Source organism: Diospyros lotus, chromosome 11 (assembly GCF_014633365.1).
Source record: "Diospyros lotus cultivar Yz01 chromosome 11, ASM1463336v1, whole genome shotgun sequence".
NCBI classification, from domain to species: domain Eukaryota; kingdom Viridiplantae; phylum Streptophyta; class Magnoliopsida; order Ericales; family Ebenaceae; genus Diospyros; species Diospyros lotus.
In genome coordinates, this window is record NC_068348.1 from 16,679,731 (window position 1) to 16,694,880 (window position 15,150).

Here is a 15,150-nt window from a genome sequence, read left to right on the forward strand (position 1 = left end):
CCAAATTCTCAATACAGTCCTTGTGCGTTTGTCCTTCCGCCATTGTTGGATGACTGTTGGATAGACAACTTCTGGAAACGTCTTCCAAGCACCGAGCTTCAAAAAGAGACTGTGGGCAGACTCTCAACGAGAGAACCAATGATGGATGCCCTAGTTCCCGGAAGGGTGATTTCTTCCTAACTATCACAGGATAGAAGAAAGAAACCTAAAGTGTGAACACTTAGGCAATTTCGTTTTTGGATTGATCAAAAATTCTGAAATGAAGCCAGATCAAAGCCTTTTATAATAGGTTGTCCCTGACCCTCTAGATGCTAAGTACATGAATGCAAGCAATAAAGCAATACATCAATGCTGGAAATAAAGAAGGCAATTAAAGGAAATACATAAAGTATGCAATTATGTATCTATTAAAGGAGCCAGATCAAGTGAACTGACTTGGCTCTTGGTCTCCATCTGATGGGCTGGACAAAATGGGCTGATGGGCCTGCTGGACTGGGCCTGTGATGGGCCAGGTCTGGTGGGCTTCATCATGCTGGGCTGGGCTGGGCTGGCCCCTTGTGGCTGCACTATGGGCTGACTCTGCATGCTGATGCTGAGCTAGGGACCTAGATGGCACCTGCTGGTCCACTGAATTGTAGGCTGGGGCCTCACTTGGCGCAGCATGCTTGTCACTGCTATCGGGTTGCCTTGATCTCTCGCTAGTTGCGCCAACTCCCGTGTTGCTGTCCGAGCTGGGTGCGGCCTGAACCTCAAGGGCAGAGACTTGAGATCCTAACACTCTCCCCTTCGACTTAGTATTGTAACTCACATAAAAAATAAAAAATAAAAAATAAAAAAAAAGAGAGTTTGGAGAAGGTCAAGCTGTGGTAGTGTTTACTGAGGAATGTGTTGATTCTGTGCATGTTTAAAATTTGTGTGGAGTGTGTAGAGAAACTAACGGAAGCTAAGCAATGACTAAATGCTAGAAATCTTATCCCCCTATTGCTATGTCATGCACACTATATCAATCATCCTGTATATATATTTTGCACCTCTCTTCATAGCCTACTCGAATCGGGTGATTAAGTCCGTAGGGGTGTTTCAACACCTGGTGCCCTAAGGTCATTTGACTTGGGAGTCATCGGTTGAAAACTCGCTACAAGATTCTTCTAGAAAGCTTAATAGGGAGAGGCTTTGCTAAAAAAAAAAAAATAACAAAAAAAAAGAAAAGAGCAAAGGATGATTGTGCTGACACTTATATTGTGGGAGATGAAGAAAACTAATGGGTTTGACTACTTGGTAGAAGTTGGAATGTCAAAGCACTCAAAATTAAGGAGAATCTTCACAAACCGAGGTAGCATTATCTCTAGTTAGACCCAACTAGACTAAAAAAAAAGAAGAAGAAGTAACTGAGAGTAACCATAGGATACCTAGGGATTGAATAAAAGTATTAAGTTTGGGGATGGAGTGCAAGTCATAAGAGGGAAAGGAAAACATGACCATTGAAGGGTTGGGTAGCAACAACCTTATGTGTGATAAAGAATCCGACTATGCACACACACACGTCAAGCATGGAATGAGTTCAAAACTATGGTGGAGCATTACTTGATAACTCATTGTAAATTTTAAAAGATACCAAAATCTAAGACTAATGGTGAGGCTATCTAACATGTGCGTGAGTGATAATCTTGTTCGAGATGATCAAAAGGCTAAGTTTGGGGGTGTTTGATCAGTATATTTTGCACTCTTATTTAGTGGTTCAAACTTAGCATTTAAGTATTCAATGAACATGATTGCTACTCATCTTGGGTTCAATATTGTCAATATAGGTACACATCACATGCAAAGCGGAAATGGAACAAAAAGAAATAATTTTGGTGCATGATAGGAGTTGAAATAAAACTTGAAGCTATGGTCAGCTATCAACTTGAAATCAGATGGAGAAAATGAAAGTGGAACAAGAGTGAAAAGTGAAAAACGAAGAAGAAATAGGCTAAGGTAGAAATCTAGTGGCCTACAGTGGAATGCATACCGCTGTAGGATTGCTATAAAAATTATTTTCTGGAGCTCACAGTCTTACAGTGGAATGCATACCGCTGTAAGACCGCTTTAGGAATTGTTATCTGGAGCTCACGGGTCTGCAGCAACAAGCATATCGCTGTAGAGTTCTGAACTTCAATTCAAAGCGTAATTTTGGCTCGTCTCCGTCCAAATCAATGGGAAACGAGAGTTTTCACTGTACATGACTTTAATAACCTAAAAAATACTATAAAAAGACTTATTCTTGAGGGATTTGGGGAGTTTTGGATAGAGGAGGAGCCGACGGAAGATTGAAGACTATACTCTTGGGTTGTATTTTTCTTTTCTTTATCAAATCTTTGCTATGGATTCCAACTCTTTTCTTTTTCTTTTGATTGTAAGAATGCATTGCTAAGTGTTTATAGCTAGGGTGAATGATGAAACCTCAACTTTTAATGGTTTGATTTAAAGTTACTCGGATTGATATTTTTTTATTCATTCGGGTTGATTGTTTGTTATACTCATAATGTCGTTTTGATGCTTGATCACCATTGGAATGTATTTGTGATTTGTATTGCTTTCGAGAGATTCAATATGGATTAGACATGGTAGCAAACAATGTAGGGTTCTATAATAGGTAGAGATACCGTTATACCCTATGAAATCATTTTGTGATGATCACTATGATTGAATGCATGTTTATATGTTCGAAGGTTGCCTAGAGATAATTAATCTCATATATATACATAGAATTGAATAACCATCAAAAAAGACTTTTGGTTGTAATTTGATTATCGATTTTCAACCTAATATAAGGAATAACAAGATCCGAGTAATGAATAATTAAATATAACTATTATAAATTTGTGTATGTCATATTAATTTGTGAGACTTATTTATTAAACTTATTTGTAAATATAACATTTCCCCTTAGTAAATTTACAAGCAATGCATGATAGCTTACAAATCACGTATGCTAAGTAAGTATACAAAAAATTATGTGTGAACTTGCCCAAAAAATTTAAACTTTAGTAATAAAAAAGGGTTTCGCTAAATGCACATTTGACTTGCTAAAACTCAAACCACTATAATTTTTCACTTACGTTGCACAGAGTGGAGGCATTTTTATGTTTCTGAAATATTTTTGAAACGTTTTTTATTTTTATTTTGAACCCTATTTATGCTTAATTTCTTAAAATATATATATTTTCACATTTTCATTTTATATCAGAAACAGTTTTCGTTTCCGTTTCTATTTCCGTGTAACATAGTTTTCCACCACCAAACCACTATAATTTATTTAAAAGATAAATTAATAGTGCATCTCTTAAAACTTTTGTATTTTAGTCCGAACACTGAACTTTAATGTTTACCAAATTAGTCTCTAAACCTTATTTAAAACTAACTTTGACCATTTGAGGAGTATCTTAATTGGTTGATTTTGAAAAGTGTATAATCTAATATAAATGTGTATTTGGATATTATCATATAGGAAGTGTTTTAATATGACATATAGATGATATATATATATATATATAGAGAGAGAGAGAGAGAGAGAGAATTTATGCGAGGATCAATGCGGGTGTTGCGGAGGTTGATGGTAACAAATCGGCGGACAGACTCCGTCCAGCACACGTACTACGTAGTCATTAATGCATCTTTGTTTGCTGTTTTTTTTGACCAAGCATAAGGAGGAACTCAACTCCATCTCTCAAGACAAAGTACATTACATATTGATTAGATTAAATTAAATGCAGCCACCCTTCAATGCTCCGCTCCTCTCCTCTCGATTCAAAGAGGTTAAGGATGCAATCATAATCAAAGGCCTGGATTCACCCACCCAACACCTAGGCTAGCTAGCTAGCTGCGTGCAGTGGGATAGTGCTAGCTGAAAAACAACCACCCAGTAGAGAAGAAGAAGAAGAAGCTCATCATGCTCAAGTCCGGTGCAAGCAGTCGATGTCATGCGGGTAATGAACAAGTGCGTGTTAGCCATCCATTAAAGGAGCTCTTTATTGTTTTAAGTCCCAATTTGATTTTTGTTTCCTTCGTGAATTGGGCCCTCCCCCACACAAATATAACCACAAAATTACAGATTTCCAAGCACAACAAATCACCCATTTCTCATTTCTTGATTCTCTTCCAGGCTAATCTCAACATTTTTAGTAATATTGGGGTCTCCTAAAAATAATAAATTCTCAAATATTTCTCTAAATTTACAGTTTTTTTTAACAAATCAAACGTCATCCGATGAATTTTTACTTAATTTTTTACACAAGTGTAGCATTAATCATCCCTCTAGTTAAATACATAAACAAAGTCTCTTCTTGGTTTTTCTAAGTATTTGGCTATCAAAGAGATATACATGCCAAAATTTCTTTAGCCTTCCAAAACAATAAGTTTCAAACTTATACAAAATTGAAGATAAGGCAAAAGCTGATTTTTGGCATATAAACTTAAATACTTTGGTCAATTTTATACATGAAGTTTTTTTATGGTCAATTAAATTTATGAATTTATGATTTTGGTCAATTTCATACAAATGAAATTAGGATAAATTACTTCTAGACCCCTTGTGACTTAAAAATATCGTTGAAGGTTCATATAATTTATATTTTTGCTCTAACATTATTTAGGATGGATCTTTAGAGACATTTTCAAATCATAAGGGTCTAAAGACAATTTACCCTAATTTTATTTAAATGAAATGACCAAAATTGCAAATTCATTTATTCAATTGACCACAAAAAAGTTCATGTATCAAGTTGACCATAATGTGTACATGTACAAAAAAATGACCTTCGAGTTAAATATAAAAATTCTCCTTTGAAGCCCTATTTGGCCTAGATTGGTAGTTTCTAAGAACCCTTTATTTTTATTTTTTTTCTTCTGCAAAATAAACTCTTCAAACAGATGGAAAATTCCCATTCATCTTTGCTTTCTCCCTTGAAGACCTGCATCAACATCTAGAAAGTCAGATAATGAGCAAACAACCTATGAAACACAACAAGAGTTTTTGAAACAATTTTTTGATATGAAGAAATTCAATGATACATGCTTGATAATGATTGTAATAAAGTAATTTATCAACAAAAACTCCCTAATAGAGGAGATAGTTTTCTATCACCAAATCCATGTGCTTCCAAGCCCAAGCTAGTAATTTTAAAACTTGAAGTCGCACATGTAATATTTTACGATATATTTGCATATACAGTGAAACCTATTTTAGCTTCCACTTCCAACGCAACCGTTAAAGTTCAAAGTTTAGCAATAGGAAAAGATCTAAAAAGGAATAACAAAATAAATCAAAACAAGTTGCCTATATATATGTTTTATTAGATAAAATTCGACCAATTGAGAGGATAAAATATGTTAATATTTTATTAAGCTATCAAATGATCTAGGTATTATAGCAAAGTGACTAAGGATGTCACTAAAGATCATGGTCATTTGACTCTTACTTTTGATCGACTTGATGTAAGTGAACTTATACTCAAGCATTATTATGTTCTTAATATTCATTAATTCTTTTTCTTTTCTTTCGTTCATCATTTTTGTTTTGGTTTTCAAGTATGCGAATAATAACTTAAATTGTTTCTTTTATAGATGAGATTAGATATTGCTGATGTTAGGTTTGTCAAAATATGGCACCTCACACCCAAGAGGGGGGTCAATTGGGTATTTTAAAAGTTACTTGAGATGTCAAAATCTTTGCTTCCAAAATGTGGAAGAAATGCCGTGAAACAGAAGTGTATAGTGGAGTTTGCAAAGCATGAAAGAAATGAAGTTAGAAAGATACAAATGACATAAGATATTTATAGTGGTTCAGCTCAATTAACTCTTAGAGTTAGTGTTCTAATATTAAATTTAGATGATGTCTAGCATATATAAATTGGAACTAATGATGTATATCTTGCAAATTTAATAAAATATATTTACATATATTATGGTCATATTTTCATTTAGATCTCTCTAATTTATATATGAATGCGTCCTTAAATTTTTAAATAAATATCTTATTCTTAAGCTGTTAAGAATATGTGACAAAGATACTTAAGTTTAAGATTTCTTAAAATATTCCAAATCCTTAGATTTCTCATAAGGGAAATATGATTAATCAATTATGGACTACCACATAGGCTATTATCTTTGATTAGTATGAGATGTTAATGATAAAGAATGGTGAGTCACATGTTATAATTCATCAAATGAAAAATAATAGACATATAGGTAGATATTAGTTGAACATCTGTTGAATGTGATGCAAATAACAAATCACATGTGTAATACCCAGTATTCAATATTAAGAGTATTTTCAAAAATTACGAGATCAAAATGGTATTCACTATAGATTCAGGCTTACAAGTAATATTCAAAACGTAAACGAAAGGTGAGGGACTATGTCAAAGCAAGTCAATAAAGATAAAATTGCACAAATAAATGATATTTGACAAAACCAAGAGATTAGCAAAAGTTTGAGGTCGAAAACACGTAGTTTGGGGCATCCAGGCAAAAGCACAAATTTTGTAAACTGCCCGAGAGAGGTCGAAATGACAAATTTTTCAAAAGTTCTTGAGGGAAATGAGAAGTTTAGAACTTGTGGGTAGTCAAGGAATTAACGAGAAGTCTAGGGGTATCAAGGATTGGGAGGAAATGCAATTGGAAGTTTCTTGGGGGCTAAAGTGCAAAAAAAATAAAAGTTTCATAGTGGGAAACCGACCGGCCGCACTGTGGTCGCCGGCCAGCCACCTAGATGATAGTAAAGCAAGATCGCTATGGGGTAAGCAGCGTAGTTCAAAAATTTTGAATCTTACCCCGATCCCAGTGATTGGATCAACGTCGAAATTAAATCATTCACATACAAATAAATAAATCTAACCTTTAGATTATCGAGTCGTTCACGGATTCGAGCCGTCCAAGCTTCTGGCCTCTAACTCGTGAAACGCAGTACGTGTCCGTTGGCAAGGAGAGCGGAATAGGAGTGCTAGCTCCTTCTCCTTTTCACGGCTTATGTATGGACCGAAAAGAACATCCACGTTTCAAATTGATGCCAAAAAGAAACGGGGAAGAATGAATGGCAATGTGTTTTTCAACTCTTGAAAAACGACACCAAAACTCACTACTATTTTGGGCAACCTATAAAGGGATATTTATATAGAAATATCCTAGGGTTTCTAAAACCCTAATGGATTGGGCTAGTCCATTAATTCTAATTTAATTAGAATCTTAAGTGGGCTTATTCTAGCCCAACTAGAAATATAATTAAATGGCCCAAATCCTTTTACAGGTTTAAATAAAATATTTTGGGTCAAATCTAATTTAAGCCCAAATATAATATTTAATATTTAGCCCAAATCTAATTTGGTCCAAATATAATATTTAATATTTAGCCCAAATCCAATTTAGTCCAAATATAATATTTATTTTAATATTTGGCTCAAATCCAATTTAGTCCAAATATAATATTTAATTTAATATTTGGCCCAAATATAATTTAGTCCAAATATTAACTTAAGCTCAAATATATTTTATTTCCTATTTGCCACTCCAACAAATAGAAAATTATTAAATTAGAAACTCCTTCCTAATTTAATCAATTGCCATTTTAGGAAACTCTTTCCATTATGACAACTCCTCATCATATTGACGTCATTACGTCTATTTGTTCTTTTTCCGTGAGAACCTACGACGGCACAACTTATTGCCGAAGTGTCCCACTTAACCATACGTCCACTCTCCTGGTTTAAGCCAAGGACCGTGCCTATTGCGTATAACTCATTAGGCTTTCGAATATGTTGGCAATGTGTCGGTACAAACACATAAGACAAGATTAGCCTCTAGCAAGGCATCATGCCTACCCAATTATTCAGAAGGATTCATAATCCGCAAATAACCTTTCACGAGGATGGTTACCGTGTAATTCGATCCTCTCGTTAATGTATCCTATGTGATCTCAAGTATGGCGATGTGTTGCTTAATAACGATCACATGAGTTTTCTTCGGTCTTCCAGATATCTTCACTTAATAGAAAGTGAATCAATAACTCCTTATTGATCTCTTTCACCATGGCCATGGATTTAAAGTGAATATCCACCGAAGGCACCTTAGATACATCATCCTTTATCAAGAGATAGACGAGTCTCATCTTGGCTATGCACCCATTTCCATAAGCCTCACGATATATCCAATGATCGCCCACGTGTAGCCTTTGTCTAGGCCCATCGAAACGATGTCAAACTATACCGGTCTTCTTATGAGATGACCGTGACAACCTCAAGTCCAAGGATTAGTTACACCCACCTTGTATGAGAATACCATCAACATATAACCAAAATAGATTCTCATGACGAGTCATGTTTAGTGACACGTTCTCCAACATTGGTCACCTATGTACTTGTCTAGACGTCCCTATGTCTATGGGTGTGAGACCCCCATTGCTATCACATAGCAAAAACATAGCACATACAAGTCTTACCACAATTGTCAATGTTCATTCTTGACATTGCTATGACTTGGGACGTTTAATAATGTCTAGAAACTATGATGCATCATCTCACATCTTTATAGATTAATCACATTATACATCATATGGACTTCTATCTAGTTTCATTTGGTTATTATAATAATAACAAGAAACTAATAGAATGATTTCTTGTGAATTTAAACAACTCCTTATTCAAATAATAAACATGATTACAATTGTCAGTGTACAATTTGCCCAATCTGATTGGGTCTAGAGCACCTACACTAACACTGGAGGCGTTAGGAAGGTCGCCTGGAGGTTCTAGAGTGGCCTCTAGGTGATGATGAGGCAATTTGTGGTCACCATTGGCCAGAAAATGGCAAGATGTGATCGGTTTTAATGGCGAATGGGATTTTCGATTTGACCAAATTTTTTTAAGGCTTTAGCTCGTGATTTAGGGCTAGTTGAATCATTTGGAGGCTAGATTTGGGCTTAAGGGATAAGAACGAGCAAGATATGGTGGGGAATTGGGTCGATAACGAGTAAATAGCTCAACCGAGGCCGAGGGTTTCAAAAGAAATCGAGAGAAATTCAGGGCGTTTTGGGCTGAATCGAGATTCGGGGATAAGGGGATTTTGTTCTTTGAGTTGTAAGGATACTTTCTGAAAATTTTGGAGGCATTTGGTGTAAAGGAAATGGGGTTTCAACGAGTTGGCCGGAAAATCGGGCTTGTTGGAGCCGCAACCTGTAATTGGGTTTTAAACCCTCTTTTGGTGACTGTTTCGGCCATTTGAAGGCACCATCGAGGTCGCCTTGAGGAGAGCTTCAAGGCCCTGCCATCGTTTTAACCAAAGGATGTCGTTGGAAACCCGCTATAGTCGGAGAAGACGACCGGAACCGGCTGCGCGTAGGCTCCACTCGCCGAGACCTTAGGTGGTGCGTGAGGTAGGTTTTGCTTCTAAAATTAATTTTTTAATTTTGACAAAATTATTTTAGGAATTTTTATGGAAAAATATTTGGTGAAATTTGATGTTAGGTATTTTTTATGAATTTTTGAAGGCAATGAAGGTTTAAAAATAAAGAAAAATAGAGAAAATTAAGGAAAAATAAAAATATTAATTCCTAAGGTCTTAATGGTAAATAGGAGACGATTGGGTTGTTGGAAGGATGGATAGCACGATTTTAGAGGTGTGGCACATTTTTTGAGGTGAAAACTGATCTTTTCTAAATTGAGGTGAGTGGTCTGATTCTAGTCTTACCTTTGCTTGGAAGTGCCTTGGTGTGCGTGTAGTGAGTTTAGGTGAGTGGTTTTACCTTCCCGAGCTTAGGTTACATGTATTGAACCTGTTCCAACGAGCGATTATACCCTCCTGAACTTGGGATAATATGCACCGGTGTTTCATTTATGTACTTGTGGAATTATTTGCATATTGAACATGTGGTATATTGCATCAATTGTTTTTACTTATAAAAGAGTCGGTGCATGGCGTGTGGTTTTCATATCATCGGGGTGTCGATTTCGTGTCATGTTATGTTTGTGTGGGATGGGATGGGGTCTTCTTGAGAATAGGGCAAGGTTAATACTGGTGATCGAGTGACACGGTAGGGCACTCAAGGATTAAGTATGTTGCAGCAAAGTCAACCCCAACGGTGTGTGGAATGAATTTTCCACAGGAGGTTGAGTATATCAGGGAGATTTCTCAAGTTAGACATGTTGCATGTTGTTTTGTCTATATATGCCATGCTTGTATGTCTTTCGTGCATTATGTAAACTGTTTCATGCCATCACTTAGATATTTTATCATCTAACCTGGGTTATGCCCCTGGAACATTCATTGTTCCAACTAGGGATTGCTGCGTGGTCGAGGACATGGCCGGCGAGGCCAACGATGTTTAGTTGATAGTCGTTGTACCATTTTGGAAGCGTTAGTACTTATTTTGATATATGTATGAACGGTCGCATGATAGTGTTGTAATCATTTTTGTAACGTTGTAATATGTATTTCGGTGTAGGAACACCTTGTATGAAACTCGTGGTAGGCCACGATATCTTGATGTTACTTAATCCGTTGTGTTATACAATGTCTCGTTTATTTTAAGATTATTGATCTTGTTAGTTAAACGGGCAAGACTGGGGTTCTCGAGATTTATATCTGCATGTGAAGATTGTTCTTAAAACCATCGAGGGCGCCAGCCATTGTATGTGACGGGTGTTGTATCTGCATGTGAAGATTGTTCTTAGGGCACCACACATGAAGGACTTGGAAAAAAAAATTCCTGGGGATTCTCTTATAGTGGCACACTCGGCGAGGCAGGGTGTTATAACATGGCTAAGAGGATTAATGATCTGTTATAGGCTTCGACTGTGTTTGTAACACTCCACTTTCCTGAGCATGTTACAACTTAAGAAATTTCTGTCTATATTTTTTTTTTCTAACAAAACAAACTCATCATAATACAAACTTCCAAAATTTCCCATCTACCTAACTAGCATGAAAATCATCATACATCATATATGCTAGACTAGGTATTTCATCATTAGCAGAAGCAAAAATCAAACCTAACATTAACATTTTCCATAAATCAAATCATGCATCATTGACTTTCAAAACGTTCAGAATTCCAAGTAGCAGAAACTTAAATACATAAATTTCATAATCATAAAACATTATGCATTTGCTAAGTGCCGTCACATGCCTCTTCCTCTGGAAAGTTCAAATATTTCAAGGGCATAACCCAAGTTAGATTATGAATTATCTAAGTAAGGGTTGAATTAACATATTTAATGCATGGATGCATAATGCAAAATGTTCTCATTCCTTTCATTTGAACCGACCATACCTTAATGTTACTCCCCATTTTTATGACCTTTTTACAGGGCCAAGGTGTGTGGGTGCACCCTTAGTAGAGCAACGGTGCCGACCCGTACTCTCAAACATATGCGATGCATGATCAATAATATCATTGTGAGCATATGCATATTTCATCATCATGACATGTAAATGCAATCTACATGATATATAGCATAACTAAGCATGTCAACATGATTAAACCATTTACATAAAATCGGGTTTAGGGTAAAACCACTTACAAGTCATAACCATTTGCATGAAACAAAATCTAGTTTTGGTAGAACCACTCACAACGATGGCCGGAGGCTAGTCGGTGATGGCAATGATGGTCGGCGGTGGCCATGGTTGTTTTTTTTTTTTTTAAGATTTTGCACTTTAACCCCTTTTTTCTTCTAATTCCATTTTTGCCCCTGATTGAAGTCCCTAAGCTTTAATGCCTTACCACTTGAACCCTTAAGTTCCATTCTCTTCATTTTGTCCCATCAAGTTTGAAAAAAATATCATTTTTAGCATCTTTCCAACCAGAATTAAAATTTACACTTAGGCCCGACAATATGCAAAAATTACGTTTTAATCATGAATTCCTTTGTTTTACCCCGAACCCACTTTAGGGTTGTTCCTTATGCAAAACTTAACTCTTACCAGGGTTTTGTCGCCTTTTTGTAAATCTCTTACGATGATTCAATTTTATAAGTTACTTTGTAGTTGTACCGAAAACAGTCTCCGAGTTGATTTATGTCGGCGTCAAAAATCCTCTCTCGAAATACTTGCCAATGATATTCCTTTCTTTTTAGGCATTTACATTCTGGGGTATTCCCTTCCATTGATTCGACTATTTGAGATCTTTAAATTATCTCCTAGTCTCCTCTTAACATTACGAAATACGCAATATTTCACATAATAAAGATGTATTCATTTATTTTGACTCGGGGTATTACAGTGCTATTGGTCCTCAAATTGGAGGTAACACAGTTTTCTTGTATGTTGGTGTCAAAGATTTGTCGTTATGCAAAACCACTCGAATATAAGGTGAGACTGTGCTCTATGCAGTCTTTATACAGTAATGTATAGAAGCAAGTGATTGCTAATAGGATCCATTAACCTCCGATGTGAGGCGAATATCTTATGTGATCAGTTATGGTTTGTGATTGTTTAAACCCTAGTCAGGGTGCACATGACCGAAAATGAGTTTTCAATGTTAAAAAGAGTTTTGAAGTGTCATCTCAATCACACAAGGTTAGATCTTGGCATAGCTATCGAGTCTTGTGAGTTTAATCGGTCCATAGCTCTCACTTAATCGGGATGTTATTTAATGGAATGATTATAGCACATGGTAATCGAATACCCTAATAGACTCACTTGAAGTTATGACTTCATTACTGATAAGATCTTCCGGACATAATGCTAGTTTTCACTCAAGACTTCTTGGGATACACTGAGAAGATGGAGATATCCTTATTGTAGATTGAACCATTTGATCAACGTCAAAGTTGTTGATGTGTCCCGATTGCTATTCAATAGTGAATCTAAAAGGTCACACGTAAATCTGAGTTTGGCATTAGATTAGTGATGCACTACTGTGATGTGTCCTTAATCGTCATTAAGGGTTAATGATATAGGACACAGTTAAGAGTTAAGAAAATTGGTTTAATCAATAGGAGCAAACATTAAGAGTTAATGAGCATGCCATTTAAGAGTTAATAGGGGTCTTGGTTCCATTAAGAGTTAATGGAAGGATTATTAAATGTTAATGGCGATCCTAGATGAAATTAAGTGAAAATTGAGACAAGACAATATAGGCGGTCGACCCATCTCAAAGACAGTCGACCGTTCCTTGTTGAATTACTTTGAATCGGTCAACCGTTTCCCATAATTGTTGACCATTTCTATCAATGGGATTTAAAATTGGGTACGTTCTCTTGTCATTTACTACAACAAAGCAATTAATGTTCCATTACAACTTTTAGGTTGATGACAAGAAAGGAAAGATAACATGCAAAAGGCATGCCACTCTCCATCTCTTATTTAGTTGGTTTTGACTAATTTTAACAAAAATGAGGAAATGTCTTTGAGACATAAATATATATAAGGAGAAAAAAAGAGTAGTTGTTCATTTTTGCTCTCTCATTCTCTCAGTAGTTTTTTTCTTTCTTTCAAAACCATTCCTTCTTCTTCTTCTTTCTCCCTTTTGCTAGTTATTATTCTTGAAATTTATTCCCGATAGTAAGACTGTTGGTTCTTCCATTCAAGAAACCCATCATAGCATTCCATCACCTACGTGGAAGTGTAACTAGCACAAAAGCTTCTCGTAGGGTTCTAATGAAGCTTGGAGTGTGGACTAACTTAGTCCCTCGTGTTAGCAGCGGTGGACTGGTCATCCAAGGAAACAAACTTGGGGCTGTTGTAAGAGCTACCAGTGAAAATAAGAGCAACATTCATCTGGTTTCTAGCACAACTGGGAGCTTATTGTTCATCTTGTGAGGTATAACACTCTCACCCCTATAGTAGGCTATTCTTCTTCCAAGGGATCTTTCCCCAGGGGGTTTCTCACCAGGGTCCTTCTAAGCTTAACCTCGAGACAACCATGTGCAGTCGAGAGAACCACCCGCCTTACGATCGGAGGAGTCGTGCGTCCTCTACACATGCATGCCACGTGTCCCATTCACTAACTGAAAAGTATAAATATCCTTTGACCCTTTGTATTATGGATTTTTTCCCCAACTTTTCACCCATAAACACCTGCATAACTTTTATTCTCCTGGAGAATTCACTGCTTCACCTGAACTACCATCAATGCATACTTCATTGGCACTACTTCACCTGCACAACATCTGTATTCTTACTTCACCATGGGAGCATTTAACTTAAGTATTAGAGGGTCGTGCAAGAGAAATCCCCATGCTCCTTCTAACTTATTCTAGGTGCCCATCAACTTTCTTAAACAATGAAGACTTCACCTAGACTGGCTTTTCTGAACTATTCTCATCCGACTCTTTTGTAATTCTCTTGGACTATCTTTTCCATGCACCCTTAGGCTCTCTTGGATAGCTAATCGAGTCCCCATTTCTCCTACATACTTCCTCTAGACAAGCTTTGTTCTTTCGTCTTGCCAGGCCCAACCAACTTCTTGATGAGCTTTCCTAAAAACAAATTTTAATTGTTGTAGTCCAACAACAACAACATAATTATGCACAAAAACTTTTCTTACTGTATTTTGCATATTCAAACGTGCTTAGGTGAAGCTAGTACTTCAAAGGAAAAAGAAAAACTTGAAACTTAAAAAAGATGATTGATCATGTATCTTATTAGTAGCGTTTTGGCATTGTGATAGATTTTTACATGATAGACCATGAGTCATGAGTGCATGCTTGTGTATGATTTATCTAATGATTTTGCATGTAAAATGACCTTATATGTATTTTGATTTGGTTTGTCTATGTAGTTGAAACTTATGAGAACTACTAATAAGTTGACAAACTTTTGAATGTTAATGTTAACGCAAATTATGGGATTGTAATCTTGATCATAGCAACTGATGAAGAATTATTTAGGTAGGAATCTTCCTAATTAAGGAAGTTTATTATTTGCCTTGTATATCACATGATTAATTGCTAGAATTAAGCTATTGTATTTGTATATAATGATGCTTAGACAGTGAATTTGATGTGGGAAAATCAAAATAGAAGAATTCTTTATTCTTACAGCTTTTCATGGTATTAGAGCACTAATTTCCTCATCTTATCATTATTTCATAATTTTTGCCATGACGACACCCTCTCAAATCCCTACCACCATTCCTATAACATCCTCTTCATCCACCACCAATTCTGTGTCACC